The sequence below is a fragment of the Acomys minous genome (genome assembly GCF_964271855.1).
Source record: "Acomys minous genome assembly, contig: scaffold_26, whole genome shotgun sequence".
In the NCBI taxonomy this organism is placed as follows: Eukaryota; Metazoa; Chordata; class Mammalia; order Rodentia; family Muridae; genus Acomys; species Acomys minous.
In genome coordinates this window covers 1,351,290-1,367,979 of record NW_028182179.1, presented here as the reverse complement: position 1 = coordinate 1,367,979, position 16,690 = coordinate 1,351,290, and positions in this window count along the sequence as shown.

Here is a 16,690-nt window from a genome sequence, read left to right as displayed (position 1 = left end):
CTTCTACACATGTATTTGCTGAACGGTGAAAGCGCACAGTAATGCACTTTTCTCACAGCAAATACACTGTGTCTAAGGAACTGGGAACACACTGAGGAGACACTTGTGGGAGCTATTGTGACTAAAACTGAGATTCCCTACGCACAGGAAAGCAAGAGAAATGCTGATTTCATCAAGCCCAGTTACATACTCAGAATCTGTACTACTGCGCAAATAGGCATGTCTCTGTAGGCAAAAAACTCATTTCTGACAAAGTTGCCCAAATGCATCTCAGAAGTGTGCAACTTGTTCCCTGAGTTAGAAAACGTGGAGAAACGGTCGTTTCTGCTAGCGCTGTGCTTCTACACATGTATTTGCTGAACGGTGAAAGCACAAAGTGATGCACTTTTCTCCCAGCAAATACACTGTTTCTAAGGAAATGGGAACACACTGAGGAGACACTTGTGGGAGCTACTGTGACTAAACTGAGCTTCCCTATGCACAGGGAAACAAGAGAAATGCTGATTTCATCAAGCCCAGTTACATACTCAGAATCTGTACTACTGCGCAAATAGGCATGTCTCTGTAGGCAAAAAACTCATTTCTGACAAAGTTGCCCAAATGCATCTCAGAAGTGTGCAACTTGCTCCCTGAGTTAGAAAATGTCGAGAAACGGTCGTTTCTGCTAGCGCTGTGCTTCTACACATGTATTTGCTGAACGGTGAAAGCGCACAGTAATGCACTTTTCTCCCAGCAAATACACTGTTTCTAAGGAAATGGGAACACACTGAGGAGACACTTGTGGGAGCTACTGTGACTAAAACTGAGCTTCCCTACGCACAGGGAAGCAAAAGAAATGCTGATTTCATCAAGCCCAGTTACATACTCAGAATCTGTACTACTGCGCAAATTGGCATGAATCTGTAGGCAAAAAACTCATTTCTGACAAAGTTGCCCAAATGCATCTCAGAAGTGTGCAACTTGTTCCCTGAGTTAGAAAACGTTGAGAAACGTTCGTTTCTGCTAGCGCTGTGCTTCTACACATGTATTTGCTGAACGGTGAAAGCGCACAGTGATGCACTTTTCTCCCAGCAAATACACTGTTTCTAAGGAAATGGGAACACACTGAGGAGACACTTGTGGGAGCTACTGTGACTCAAACTGAGCTTCCCTACCCACAGGGAAGCAAGAGAAATGCTGATTTCATCAAGCCCAGTTACATACTCAGAATCTCTACTACTCTGCAAATAGGCATGTCTCTGTAGGCAAAAAACTCATTTCTGACAAAGTTGCCCAAATGCATCTCAGAAGTCTGCAACTTGTTCCCTGATTTAGAAAACGTCAAGAAACGGTCATATCTTCTAACGCTGTGCTTCTACACATGTATTTGCTGAACGGTGAAAGCGCACAGTAATGCACTTTTCTCCCAGCAAATACACTGTTTCTAAGGAACTGGGAACACACTGAGGAGACACTTGTGGGAGCTACTGTGACTAAAACTGAGCTTCCCTACGCACAGGGAAGCAAGAGAAATGCTGATTTCATCAAGCCCAGTTACATACTCAGAATCTGTACTACTGCGCAAATAGGCATGTCTCTGTAGGCAAAAACTCATTTCTGACAAAGTTGCCCAAATGCATCTCAGAAGTGTGCAACTTGTTTCTTGAGTTAGAAAATGTCGAGAAACGGTCGTTTCTGCTAGCGCTGTGCTTCTACACGTGTATTTGCTGAACGGTGAAAGCGCACAGTAATGCACTTTTCTCCCAGCAAATACACTGTTTCTAAGGAAATGGGAACACACTGAGGAGACACTTGTGGGAGCTACTGTGACTAAAACTGAGCTTCCCTACGCACAGGGAAGCAAGAGAAATGCTGATTTCATCAAGCCCAGTTACATACTCAGAATCTGTACTACTGCGCAAATAGGCATGTCTCTGTAGGCAAAAAACTCATTTCAGACAAAGTTGCCCAAATGCATCTCAGAAGTGTACAACTTTTTTCCTGAGTTAGAAAATGTCGAGAAACGGTCGTTTCTGCTAGCGCTGTGCTTCTACACGTGTATTTGCTGAACGGTGAAAGCGCACAGTAATGCACTTTTCTCCCAGCAAATACACTGTTTCTAAGGAAATGGGAACACACTGAGGAGACACTTGTGGGAGCTACTGTGACTAAAACTGAGCTTCCCTATGCACAGGGAAGCAAGAGTAATGCTGATTTCATCAAGCCCAGTTACATACTCAGAATCTGTACTACTGCGCAAATAGGCATGTCTCTGTAGGCAAAAAACTCATTTCTGACAAAGTTGCCCAAATGCATCTCAGAAGTGTGCAACTTGCTCCCTGAGTTAGAAAATGTCGAGAAACGGTCGTTTCTGCTAGCGCTGTGCTTCTACACATGTATTTGCTGAACGGTGAAAGCGCACAGTAATGCACTTTTCTCCCAGCAAATACACTGTTTCTAAGGAAATGGGAACACACTGAGGAGACACTTGTGGGAGCTACTGTGACTAAAACTGAGCTTCCCTACGCACAGGGAAGCAAGAGAAATGCTGATTTCATCAAGCCCAGTTACATACTCAGAATCTGTACTACTGCGCAAATAGGCATGAATCTGTAGGCAAAAAACTCATTTCTGACAAAGTTGCCCAAATGCATCTCAGAAGTGTGCAACTTCTTCCCTGAGTTAGAAAACGTCGAGAAACGTTCGTTTCTGCTAGCGCTGTGCTTCTACACATGTATTTGCTGAACGGTGAAAGCGCACAGTGATGCACTTTTCTCCCAGCAAATACACTGTTTCTAAGGAAATGGGAACACACTGAGGAGACACTTGTGGGAGCTACTGTGACTAAAACTGAGCTTCCCTACGCACAGGGAAGCAAGAGAAATGCTGATTTCATCAAGCCCAGTTACATACTCAGAATCTCTACTACTCTGCAAATAGGCATGTCTCTGTAGGCAAAAACTCATTTCTGACAAAGTTGCCCAAATGAATCTCAGAAGTCTACAACTTGTTCCCTGATTAGAAAACGTCAAGAAACGGTCATATCTTCTAACGCTGTGCTTCTACACATGTATTTGCTGAACGGTGAAAGCGCACAGTAATGCACTTTTCTCCCAGCAAATACACTGTTTCTAAGGAAATGGGAACACACTGAGGAGACACTTGTGGGAGCTACTGTGACTAAAACTGAGCTTCCGTACGCACAGGGAAGCAAGAGAAATGCTGATTTCATCAAGCCCAGTTATATACTCAGAATCTGTACTACTGCGCAAATAGGCATGTCTCTATTAGGCAAAAAACTCATTTCTGACAAAGTTGCCCAAATGCATCTCAGAAGTGTGCAACTTGTTTCTTGAGTTAGAAAATGTCGAGAAACGGTCGTTTCTGCTAGCGCTGTGCTTCTACACATGTATTTGCTGAACGGTGAAAGCGCACAGTAATGCACTTTTCTCCCAGCAAATACACTGTTTCTAAGGAAATGGGAACACACTGAGGAGACACTTGTGGGAGCTACTGTGACTAAAACTGAGCTTCCCTACGCACAGGGAAGCAAGAGAAATGCTGATTTCATCAAGCCCAGTTACATACTCAGAATCTGTACTACTGCGCAAATAGGCATGTCTCTGTAGGCAAAAAACTCATTTCTGACAAAGTTGCCCAAATGCATCCCAGAAGTGTACAACTTGTTCCCTGAGTTAGAAAATGTCGAGAAACGGTCGTTTCTGCTAGCGCTGTGCTTCTACACATGTATTTGCTGAACAGTGAAAGCACAAAGTGATGCACTTTTCTCCCAGCAAATACACTGTTTCTAAGGAAATGGGAACACACTGAGGAGACACTTGTGGGAGCTACTGGGACTAAAACTGAGCTTCCCTATGCACAGGGAAGCAAGAGAAATGCTGATTTCATCAAGCCCAGTTACATACTCAGAATCTGTACTACTGCGCAAATAGGCATGTCTCTGTAGGCAAAAAACTCATTTCTGACAAAGTTGCCCAAATGCAACTCAGAAGTGTGCAACTTGTTCCCTGAGTTAGAAAACGTCGAGAAACGGTCGTTTCTGCTAGCGCTGTGCTTCTACACATGTATTTGCTGAACGGTGAAAGCACAAAGTGATGCACTTTTCTCCCAGCAAATACACTGTTTCTAAGGAAATGGGAACACACTGAGGAGACACTTGTGGGAGCTACTGTGACTAAACTGAGCTTCCCTATGCACAGGGAAACAAGAGAAATGCTGATTTCATCAAGCCCAGTTACATACTCAGAATCTGTACTACTGCGCAAATAGGCATGTCTCTGTAGGCAAAAAACACATTTCTGACAAAGTTGCCCAAATTCATCTCAGAAGTGTGCAACTTGTTCCCTGAGTTAGAAAACATCGAGAAACAGTCGTTTCTGCTAGCGCTGTGCTTCTACACATGTATTTGCTGAACGGTGAAAGCGCACAGTAATGCACTTTTCTCCCAGCAAATACACTGTTTCTAAGGAAATGGGAACACACTGAGGAGACACTTGTGGGAGCTACTGTGACTAAAACTGAGCTTCCCTATGCACAGGGAAGCAAGAGAAATGCTGATTTCATCAAGCCCAGTTACATACTCAGAATCTGTACTACTGCGCAAATAGGCATGTCTCTGTAGGCAAAAAACTCATTTCTGACAAAGTTGCCCAAATGCATCTCAGAAGTGTGCAACTTGTTCCCTGAGTTAGAAAACATCGAGAAACGGTCGTTTCTGCTAGCGCTGTGCTTCTACACATGTATTTGCTGAACGGTGAAAGCGCACAGCAATGCACTTTTCTCCCAGCAAATACAGTGTTTCTAAGGAAATGGGAACACACTGAGGAGACACTTGTGGGAGCTACTGTGACTAAAACTGAGCTTCCCTACGCACAGGGAAGCAAGAGAAATGCTGATTTCATCCAGCCAAATTACATACTCAGAATCTGTACTACTGCGCAAATAGGCATGTCTCTGTAGGCAAAAAACTCATTTCTGACAAAGTTGCCCAAATGCATCTCAGAAGTGTGCAACTTGTTCCCTGAGTTAGAAAACGTCGAGAAACGGTCGTTTCTGCTAGCGCTGTGCTTCTACACATGTATTTGCTGAACGGTGAAAGCGCACAGTAATGCACTTTTCTCCCAGCAAATACACTGTTTCTAAGGAAATGGGAACACACTGAGGAGACACTTGTGGGAGCTACTGTGACTAAAACTGAGCTTCCCTACGCACAGGGAAGCAAGAGAAATGCTGATTTCATCCAGCCCAATTACGTACTCAGAATCTGTACTACTGCGCAAATAGGCATGTCTCTGTAGGCAAAAACCTCATTTCTGACAAAGTTGCCCAAATGCATCTCAGAAGTGTGCAACTTGTTCCCTGAGTTAGAAAACGTTGAGAACCGTTCGTTTCAGCTAGCGCTGTGCTTCTACACATGTATTTGCTGAACGGTGAAAGCGCACAGTAATGCACATTTCTCCCAGCAAAAACACTGTTTCTAAGGAAATGGGAACACACTGAGGAGACACTTGTGGGAGTTACTGTGACTAAAATTGAGCTTCCCTACGCACAGGGAAGCAAGAGAAATGCTGATTTCATCCAGCCCAATTACATACTCAGAATCTGTACTACTTCGCAAATAGGCATGTCTCTGTAGGCAAAAAACTCATTTCTGACAAAGTTGCCCAAATGCATCTCAGAAGTGTGCAACTTGTTCCCTGAGTTAGAAAACGTCGAGAAACGTTCGTTTCTGCTAGCGCTGTGCTTCTACACATGTATTTGCTGAACGGTGAAAGCGCACAGTAATGCACTTTTCTCCCAGCAAATACACTGTTTCTAAGGAAATGGGAACACACTGAGGAGACACTTGTGGGAGCTATTGTGACTAAAACTGAGCTTCCCTACGCACAGGGAAGCAAGAGAAATGCTGATTTCATCAAGCCCAGTTACATACTCAGAATCTGTACTACTGCGCAAATAGGCATGTCTCTGTAGGCAAAAAACTCATTTCTGACAAAGTTGCCCAAATGCATCTCAGAAGTGTGCAACCTGTTCCCTGAGTTAGAAAACGTCGAGAAACGTTCGTTTCTGCTAGCGCTGTGCTTCTACACATGTATTTGCTGAACGGTGAAAGCGCACAGTAATGCACTTTTCTCCCAGCAAATACACTGTTTCTAAGGAACTGGCAACACACTGAGGAGACACTTGTGGGAGCTACTGTGACTAAAACTGAGCTTCCCTACGCACAGGGAAGCAAGAGAAATGCTGATTTCATCAAGCCCAGTTACATACTCAGAATCTGTACTACTGCGCAAATAGGCATGTCTCTTTAGGCAAAAAACTCATTTCTGACAAAGTTGCCCAAATGCATCTCAGAAGTGTGCAACTTGTTCCCTGAGTTAGAAAACGTCGAGAAACGGTCGTTTCTGCTAGCGCTGTGCTTCTACACATGTATTTGCTGAACGGTGAAAGCGCACAGTAATGCACTTTTCTCCCAGCAAATACACTGTTTCTAAGGAAATGGGAACACACTGAGGAGACACTTGTGGGAGCTACTGTGACTAAAACTGAGCTTCCCTACGCACAGGGAAGCAAGAGAAATGCTGATATCATAAAGCCCAATTACATACTCAGAATCTGTACTACTGCACAAATAGACATGTCTCTGTAGGCAAAAAACTCATTTCTGACAAAGTTGCCCAAATGCATCTCAGAAGTGTACAACCTGTTCCCTGAGTTAGAAAACGTCAAGAAACCTTCGTTTCTGCTAGCGCTGTGCTTCTACACATGTATTTGCTGAACGGTGAAAGCGCACAGTAATGCACTTTTCTCCCAGCAAATACACTGTTTCTAAGGAACTGGGAACACACTGTGGAGACACTTGTGGGAGCTACTGTGACTAAAACTGAGCTTCCCTACGCACAGGGAAGCAAGAGAAATGCTGATTTCATCAAGCCCAGTTACATACTCAGAATCTGTACTACTGCGCAAATAGGCATGTCTCTGTAGGCAAAAAACTCATTTCTGACAAAGTTGCCCAAATGCATCTCAGAAGTGTGCAACTTGTTCCCTGAGTTAGAAAACGTCGAGAAACGGTCGTTTCTGCTAGCGCTGTGCTTCTACACATGTATTTGCTGAACGGTGAAAGTGCACAGTAATGCACTTTTCTCCCAGCAAATACACTGTTTCTAAGGAAATGGGAACACACTGAGGAGACACTTGTGGGAGCTACTGTGACTAAAACTGAGCTTCCCTACGCACAGGGAAGCAAGAGAAATGCTGATTTCATCAAGAACAGTTACATACTCAGAATCTGTACTACTGCGCAAATAGACATGTCTCTGTAGGCAAAAAACTCATTTCTGACAAAGTTGCCCAAATGCATCTCAGAAGTGTGCAACCTGTTCCCTGAGTTAGAAAACGTCGAGAAACGTTCGTTTCTGCTAGCGCTGTGCTTCTACACATGTATTTGCTGAATGGTGAAAGCGCACAGTAATGCACTTTTCTCCCAGCAAATACACTGTTTCTAAGGAACTGGGAACACACTGAGGAGACACTTGTGGGAGCTACTGTGACTAAAACTGAGCTTCCCTACGCACAGGGAAGCAAGAGAAATGCTGATTTCATCCAGCCCAGTTACATACTCAGAATCTGTACTACTGCGAAAATAGGCATGTCTCTTTAGGCAAAAAACTCATTTCTGACAAAGTTGCCCAAATGCATCTCAGAAGTGTGCAACTTGTTCCCTGAGTTAGAAAACGTCGAGAAACGTTCGTTTCTGCTAGCGCTGTGCTTCTATACATGTATTTGCTGAACGGTGAAAGCGCACAGTAATGCACTTTTCTCCCAGCAAATACACTGTTTCTAAGGAACCGGGAACACACTGAGGAGACACTTGTGGGAGCTACTGTGACTAAAACTGAGCTTCCCTACGCACAGGGAACCAAGAGAAATGCTGATTTCATAGAGCCCAGTTACATACTCAGAATCTGTACACCTGCGCAAATAGGCATGTCTCTGTAGGCAAAAAACTCATTTCTGACAAAGTTGCCCAAATGCATCTCAGAGTGTGCAACCTGTTCCCTGAGTTAGAAAACATCGAGAAACGGTCGTTTCTGCTAGCGCTGTGCTTCTACACATGTATTTGCTGAACGGTGAAAGCGCACAGTAATGCACTTTTCTCCCAGCAAATACACTGTTTCTAAGGAAATGGGAACACACTGAGGAGACACTTGTGGGAGCTACTGTGACTAAAACTGAGCTACCCTACGCACAGGGAAGCAAGAGAAATGCTGATTTCATAAAGCCCAGTTACATACTCAGAATCTGTACTACTGCGCAAATAGACATGTCTCTGTAGGCAAAAAACTCATTTCTGACAAAGTTGCCCAAATGCATCTCAGAAGTGTGCAACCTGTTCCCTGAGTTAGAAAACGTCGAGAAACGTTCGTTTCTGCTAGCGCTGTGCTTCTACACATGTATTTGCTGAATGGTGAAAGCGCACAGTAATGCACTTTATTCCCAGCAAATACACTGTTTCTATGGAACTGGGAACACACTGAGGAGACACTTGTGGGAGCTACTGTGACTAAAACTGAGCTTCCCTACGCACAGGGAAGCAAGAGAAATGCTGATTTCATCAAGCCCAGTTACATACTCAGAATCTGTACTACTGCGCAAATAGGCATGTCTCTGTAGGAAAAAAACTCATTTCTGACAAAGTTGCCCAAATGCATCTCAGAAGTGTGCCACTTGTTCCCTGAGTTAGAAAACGTCGAGAAACGTTCGTTTCTGCTAGCGCTGTGCTTCTACACATGTATTTGCTGAACGGTGAAAGCGCACAGTAATGCACTTTTCTCCCAGCAAATACACTGTTTCTAAGGAAATGGGAACACACTGAGGAGACACTTGTGGGAGCTACTGAGACTAAAACTGAGCTTCCCTACGCACAGGGAAGCTAGAGAAATGTTGATTTCATCAAGCCCGGTTACGTACTCAGAATCTGTACTACTGCGCAAATAGGCATGTCTCTGTAGGCAAAAAACTCATTTCTGACAAAGTTGCCCAAATGCATCTCAGAAGTGTGCAACCTGTTCCCTGAGTTAGAAAACGTCGAGAAACGTTCGTTTCTGCTAGCGCTGGGCTTCTGCACATGTATTTGCTGAACGGTGAAAGCGCACAGTAATGCACTTTTCTCCCAGCAAATACACTGTTTCTAAGGAACTGGGAACACACTGAGGAGACACTTGTGGGAGCTACTGTGACGAAAACTGAGCTTCCCTACGCACAGGGAAGCAAGAGAAATGCTGATTTCATCAAGCCCAGTTACATACTCAGAATCTGTACTACTGCGCAAATAGGCATGTCTCTTTAGGCAAAAAACTCATTTCTGACAAAGTTGCCCAAATGCATCTCAGAAGTGTGCAACTTCTTCCCTGAGTTAGAAAACGTCGAGAAACGGTCGTTTCTGCTAGCGCTGTGCTTCTACACATGTATTTGCTGAACGGTGAAAGCGCACAGTAATGCACTTTTCTCCCAGCAAATACACTGTTTCTAAGGAAATGGGAACACACTGAGGAGACACTTGTGGGAGCTACTGTGACTAAAACTGAGCTTCCGTACGCACAGGGAAGCAAGAGAAATGCTGATTTCATCAAGCCCAGTTACATACTCAGAATCTGTACTACTGCGCAAATAGGCATGTCTCTTTAGGCAAAAAACTCATTTCTGACAAAGTTGCCCAAATGCATCTCAGAAGTGTGCCACTTGTTCCCTGAGTTAGAAAACGTCGAGAAACGTTCGTTTCTGCTAGCGCTGTGCTTCTACACATGTATTTGCTGAACGGTGAAAGCGCACAGTAATGCACTTTTCTCCCAGCAAATACACTGTTTCTAAGGAAATGGGAACACACTGAGGAGAAACTTGTGGGAGCTACTGTGCCTAAAACTGAGCTTCCCTACACACAGGGAAGAAAGAGAAATGCTGATTCCATCAAGCCCAGTTACATACTCAGAATCTGTACTACTGCGCAAAGAGGCATGTCTCTGTAGGCAAAAAAGTCATTTCAGACAAAGTTGCCCAAATGCATATCAGAAGTTTGCCACTTGTTCCCTGAGTTAGAAAACGTCGAGAAACGGTCGTTTCTGCTAGCGCTGTGCTTCTACACATGTATTTGCTGAACGGTGAAAGCACACAGTAATGCACTTTTCTCCCAGCAAATACACTGTTTCTAAGGAAATGGGAACACACTGAGGAGACACTTGTGGGAGCTACTGTGACTAAAACTGAGCTTCCCTACGCACAGGGAAGCAAGAGAAATGCTGATTTCATCAAGCCCAGTTACATACTCAGAATCTGTACTACTGCGCAAATAGGCATGTCTCTTTAGGCAAAAACTCATTTCTGACAAAGTTGCCCAAATACATCTCAGAAGTGTGCATCTTGTTCCCTGAGTGAGAAATCGTCAAGAAACGGTCCTTTCTGCTAGCGCTGTGCTTCTACACATGTATTTGCTGAACGGTGAAAGCGCACAGTAATGCACTTTTCTCCCAGCAAATACACTGTTTCTAAGGAAATGGGAACACACTGAGGAGACACTTGTGGGAGCTACTGTGACTAAAACTGAGCTTCCCTACGCACAGGGAAGCAAGAGAAATGCTGATTTCATCAAGCCCAGTTACATACTCAGAATCTGTACTACTGCGCAAATAGGCATGTCTCTGTAGGCAAAAAACTCATTTCTGACAAAGTTGCCCAAATGCATCTCAGAAGTGTGCAACTTGTTCCCTGAGTTAGAAAACGTCGAGAAACGGTCATTTCTGCTAGCGCTGTGCTTCTACACATGTATTTGCTGAACGGTGAAAGCACACAGTAATGCACTTTTCTCCCAGCAAATACACTGTTTCTAAGGAAATGGGAACACACAGAGGAGACACTTGTGGGAGCTACTGTGACTAAAACTGAGCTTCCCTACGCACAGGGAAGCAAGAGAAATGCTGATTTCATCAAGCCCAGTTACATACTCAGAATCTGTACTACTGCGCAAATAGGCATGTCTCTGTAGGCAAAAAACTCATTTCTAACATAGTTGCCCAAATGCATCTCAGAAGTGTGCAACTTGTTCCCTGAGTTAGAAAACGTCGAGAAATGGTCGTTTCTGCTAGCGCTGTGCTTCTACACATGTATTTGCTGAACGGTGAAAGCGCACAGTAATGCACTTTTCTCCCAGCAAATACACTGTGTCTAAGGAAATGGGAACACACTGAGGAGACACTTGTGGGAGCTACTGTGACTAAAACTGAGCTTCCCTACGCACAGGGAAGCAAGAGAAATGCTGATTTCATCAAGCCCAGTTACATACTCAGACTCTGTACTACTGCGCAAATAGCCATGTCTCTTTAGGCAAAAAACTCATTTCTGACACAGTTGCCCAAATGCATCTCAGAAGTGTGCAACTTGTTCCCTGAGTTAGAAAACGTCGAGAAACGGTCGTTTCTGCTAGCGCTGTGCTTCTACACATGTATTTGCTGAACGGTGAAAGCGCACAGTAATGCACTTTTCTCCCAGCAAATACACTGAGTCTAAGGAAATGGGAACACACTGAGGAGACACTTGTGGGAGCTACTGTGACTAAAACTGAGCTTCCCTACGCACAGGGAAGAAAGAGAAATGCTGATTTCATTAAGCCCAGTTACATACTCAGAATCTGTTCTACTGCGCAAATAGGCATGTGTCTTTAGGCAAAAAACTCATTTCTGACAAAGTTGCCCAAATGCATCTCAGAAGTGTGCAACTTGTTCCCTGAGTTAGAAAACGTCGAGAAACGGTCGTTTCTGCTAGCGCTGTGCTTCTACACATGTATTTGCTGAACGGTGAAAGCGCACAGTAATGCACTTTTCTCCCATCAAATACACTGTGTCTAAGGAAATGGGAACACACTGAGGAGACACTTGTGGGAGCTACTGTGACTAAAACTGAGCTTCCCTATGCACAGGGAAGCAAGAGAAATGCTGATTTCATCAAGCCCAGTTACATACTCAGAATCTGTACTACTGCGCAAATAGGCATGTCTCTTTAGGCAAAAAACTCATTTCTGACAAAGTTGCCCAAATGCATCTCAGAAGTGTGCAACTTGTTCCCTGAGTTAGAAAACGTCGAGAAACGGTCGTTTCTGCTAGCGCTATGCTTCTACACATGTATTTGCTGAACGGTGAAAGCGCACAGTAATGCACTTTTTTCCCAGCAAATACACTGTGTCTAAGGAAATGGGAACACACTGAGGAGACACTTGTGGGAGCTACTGTGACTAAAACTGAGCTTCCCTACGCACAGGGAAGCAAGAGAAATGCTGATTTCATCAAGCCCAGTTACATACTCAGAATCTGTACTACTGCGCAAATAGGCATGTCTCTTTAGGCAAAAAACTCATTTCTGACAAAGTTGCCCAAATGCATCTCAGAAGTGTGCACCTTGTTCCCTGAGTTAGAAAACATCGAGAAACGGTCGTTTCTGCTAGCGCTGTGCTTCTACACATGTATTTGCTGAACGGTGAAAGCGCACAGTAATGCACTTTTCTCCCAGCAAATACACTGTTTCCAAGGAAATGGGAACACACTGAGGAGACACTTGTGGGAGCTACTGTGACTAAAACTGAGCTTCCCTACGCACAGGGAAGCAAGAGAAATGCTGATTTCATCAAGCCCAGTTACATACTCAGAATCTGTACTACTGCGCAAATAGGCATGTCTCTGTAGGCAAAAAACTCATTTCTGACAAAGTTGCCCAAATGCATCTCAGAAGTGTGCACCTTGTTCCCTGAGTTAGAAAACATCGAGAAACGGTCGTTTCTGCTAGCGCTGTGCTTCTACACATGTATTTGCTGAACGGTGAAAGCGCACAGTAATGCACTTTTCTCCCAGCAAATACACTGTTTCCAAGGAAATGGGAACACACTGAGGAGACACTTGTGGGAGCTACTGTGACTAAAACTGAGCTTCCCTACGCACAGGGAAGCAAGAGAAATGCTGATTTCATCAAGCCCAGTTACATACTCAGAATCTGTACTACTGCGCAAATAGGCATGTCTCTGTAGGCAAAAAACTCATTTCTGACAAAGTTGCCCAAATGCATCTCAGAAGTGTGCAACTTGTTCCCTGAGTTAGAAAACGTCGAGAAACGTTTGTTTCTGCTAGCGCTGTGTTTCTACACATGTATTTGCTGAACGGTGAAAGCGCACAGTAATGCATTTTCTCCCAGCAAATACACTGTTTCTAAGGAACTGGGAACACACTGAGGAGACACTTGTGGGAGCTACTGTGACTAAAACTGAGTTTCCCTACGCACAGTGAAGAAAGAGAAATGCTGATTTCATCAAGCCCAGTTACATACTCAGAATCTGTACTACTGGGCAAATAGGCATGTCTCTTTAGGCAAAAAACTCACTTCTGACAAAGTTGCCCAAATGCATCTCAGAAGTGTGCAACTTCTTCCCTGAGTTAGAAAACGTCGAGAAACGGTCGTTTTAGCTAGCGCTGTGCTTCTACACATGTATTTGCTGAACGGTGAAAGCGCACAGTAATGCACTTTTCTCCCAGCAAATACACTGTTTCTAAGGAAATGGGAACACACTGAGGAGAAACTTGTGGGAGCTACTGTGACTAAAACTGAGCTTCCCTACACACAGGGAAGAAAGAGAAATGCTGATTTCATCAAGCCCAGTTACATACTCAGAATCTGTACTACTGCGCAAATAGGCATGTATCTGTAGGCAAAAAAGTCATTTCAGACAAAGTTGCCCAAATGCATCTCAGAAGTGTGCACCTTGTTCCCTGAGTGAGAAATCATCAAGAAACGGTCGTTTCTGCTAGCGCTGTGCTTCTACACATGTATTTGCTAACGGTGAAAGCACACAGTAATGCACTTTTCTTCCAGCAAATACACTGTTTCTAAGGAAATGGGAACACACTGAGGAGACACTTGTGGGAGCTATTGTGACTAAAACTGAGCTTCCCTACTCACAGGGAAGCAAGAGAAATGCTGATTTCATCAAGCCCAGTTACATACTCAGAATCTGTACTACTGCGCAAATAGGCATGTCTCTGTAGGCAAAAAACTCATTTCTGACAAAGTTGCCCAAATGCATCTCAGAAGTGTGCAACTTGTTCCCTGAGTTAGAAAACGTCGAGAAACGGTCGTTTCTGCTAGCGCTGTGCTTCTACCCATGTATTTGCTGAACGGTGAAAGCGCACAGTAATGCACTTTTCTCCCAGCAAATACACTGTGTCTAAGGAAATGGGAACACACTGAGGAGACACTTGTGGGAGCTACTGTGACTAAAACTGAGCTTCCCTACGCACAGGGAAGCAAGAGAAATGCTGATTTCATCAAGCCCAGTTACATACTCAGAATCAGTACTACTGCGCAAATAGGCATGTCTCTTTAGGCAAAAAACTCATTTCTGACAAAGTTGCCCAAATGCATCTCAGAAGTGTGCAACTTGTTCCCTGAGTTAGAAAACGTCGAGAAACGGTCGTTTCTGCTAGCGCTATGCTTCTACACATGTATTTGCTGAACGGTGAAAGCGCACAGTAATGCACTTTTCTCCCAGCAAATACACTGTGTCTAAGGAAATGGGAACATACTGAGGAGACACTTGTGGGAGCTACTGTGACTAAAACTGAGCTTCCCTACGCACAGGGAAGCAAGAGAAATGCTGATTTCATCAAGCCCAGGTACATACTCAGAATCTGTACTACTGCGCAAATAGCCATGTCTCTTTAGGCAAAAAACTCATTTCTGACAAAGTTGCCCAAATGCATCTCAGAAGTGTGCAACTTGTTCCCTGAGTTAGAAAACATCGAGAAACGGTCGTTTCTGCTAGCGCTGTGCTTCTACACATGTATTTGCTGAACGGTGAAAGCGCACAGTAATGCACTTTTCTCCCAGCAAATACACTGTTTCCAAGGAAATGGGAACACACTGAGGAGACACTTGTGGGAGCTACTGTGACTAAAACTGAGCTTCCCTACGCACAGGGAAGCAAGAGAAATGCTGATTTCATCAAGCCCAGTTACATACTCAGAATCTGTACTACTGCGCAAATAGGCATGTCTCTGTAGGCAAAAAACTCATTTCTGACAAAGTTGCCCAAATGCATCTCAGAAGTGTGCAACTTGTTCCCTGAGTTAGAAAACGTCGAGAAACGGTCGTTTCTGCTAGCGCTGTGCTTCTACCCATGTATTTGCTGAACGGTGAAAGCGCACAGTAATGCACTTTCCTCCCAGCAAATACACTGTTTCTAAGGAAATGGGAACACACTGAGGAGACACTTGTGGGAGCTACTGTGACTAAAACTGAGCTTCCCTACGCACAGGGAAGCAAGAGAAATGCTGATTTCATCAAGCCCAGTTACATACTAAGAATCTGTACTACTGCGCAAATAGGCATGTCTCTGTAGGCAAAAAACTCATTTCTGACAAAGTTGCCCAAATGCATCTCAGAAGTGTGCAACTTGTTCCCTGAGTTAGAAAACATCGAGAAACGTTCGTTTCTGCTAGCGCTGTGTTTCTACCCATGTATTTGCTGAACGGTGAAAGCGCACAGTAATGCACTTTTCTCCCAGCAAATACACTGTTTCTAAGGAACTGGCAACACACTGAGGAGACACTTGTGGGAGCTACTGTGACTAAAACTGAGCTTCCCTACGCACAGGGAAGCAAGAGAAATGCTGATTTCATCAAGCCCAGTTACATACTCAGACTCTGTACTACTGCGCAAATAGGCATGTCTCTTTAGGCAAAAAACTCATTTCTGACACAGTTGCCCAAATGCATCTCAGATGTGTGCAACTTGTTCCCTGAGTTAGAAAACGTCGAGAAACGTTCGTTTCTGCTAGCGCTGTGTTTCTACACATGTATTTGCTGAACGGTGAAAGCGCACAGTAATGCACTTTTCTCCCAGCAAATACACTGTTTCTAAGGAACTGGCAACACACTTAGGAGACACTTGTGGGAGCTACTGTGACTAAAACTGAGCTTCCCTACGCACAGGGAAGCAAGAGAAATGCTGATTTCATCAAGCCCATTTACATACTCAGAATCTGTACTACTGCGCAAATAGGCATGTCTCTGTAGGCAAAAAACTCATTTCTGACAAAGTTGCCCAAATGCATCTCAGAAGTGTGCAACTTGTTCCCTGAGTTAGAAAACGTCGAGAAACGGTCGTTTCAGCTAGCGCTGTGCTTCTACACATGTATTTGCTGAACGGTGAAAGCGCACAGTAATGCACTTTTCTCCCAGCAAATACACTGTTTCTAAGGAAATGGGAACACACTGAGGAGACACTTGTGGGAGCTACTGTGACTAAAACTGAGCTGCCCTACACACAGGGAAGCAAGAGAAATGCTGATTTCATCAAGCCCAGTTACATACTCAGAATCTGTACTACTTCGCAAATAGGCATGTCTCTGTAGGCAAAAAAGTCGTTTCGGACAAAGTTGCCCAAATGCATATCAGAAGTTTGCCACTTGTTCCCTGAGTTAGAAAACGTCGAGAAACGGTCGTTTCTGCTAGCGCTGTGCTTCTACACATGTATTTGCTGAACGGTGAAAGCGCACAGTAATGCACTTTTCTCCCAGCAAATACACTGTTTCTAAGGAAATGGGAACACACTGAGGAGACACTTGTGGGAGCTACTGTGACTAAAACTGAGCTTC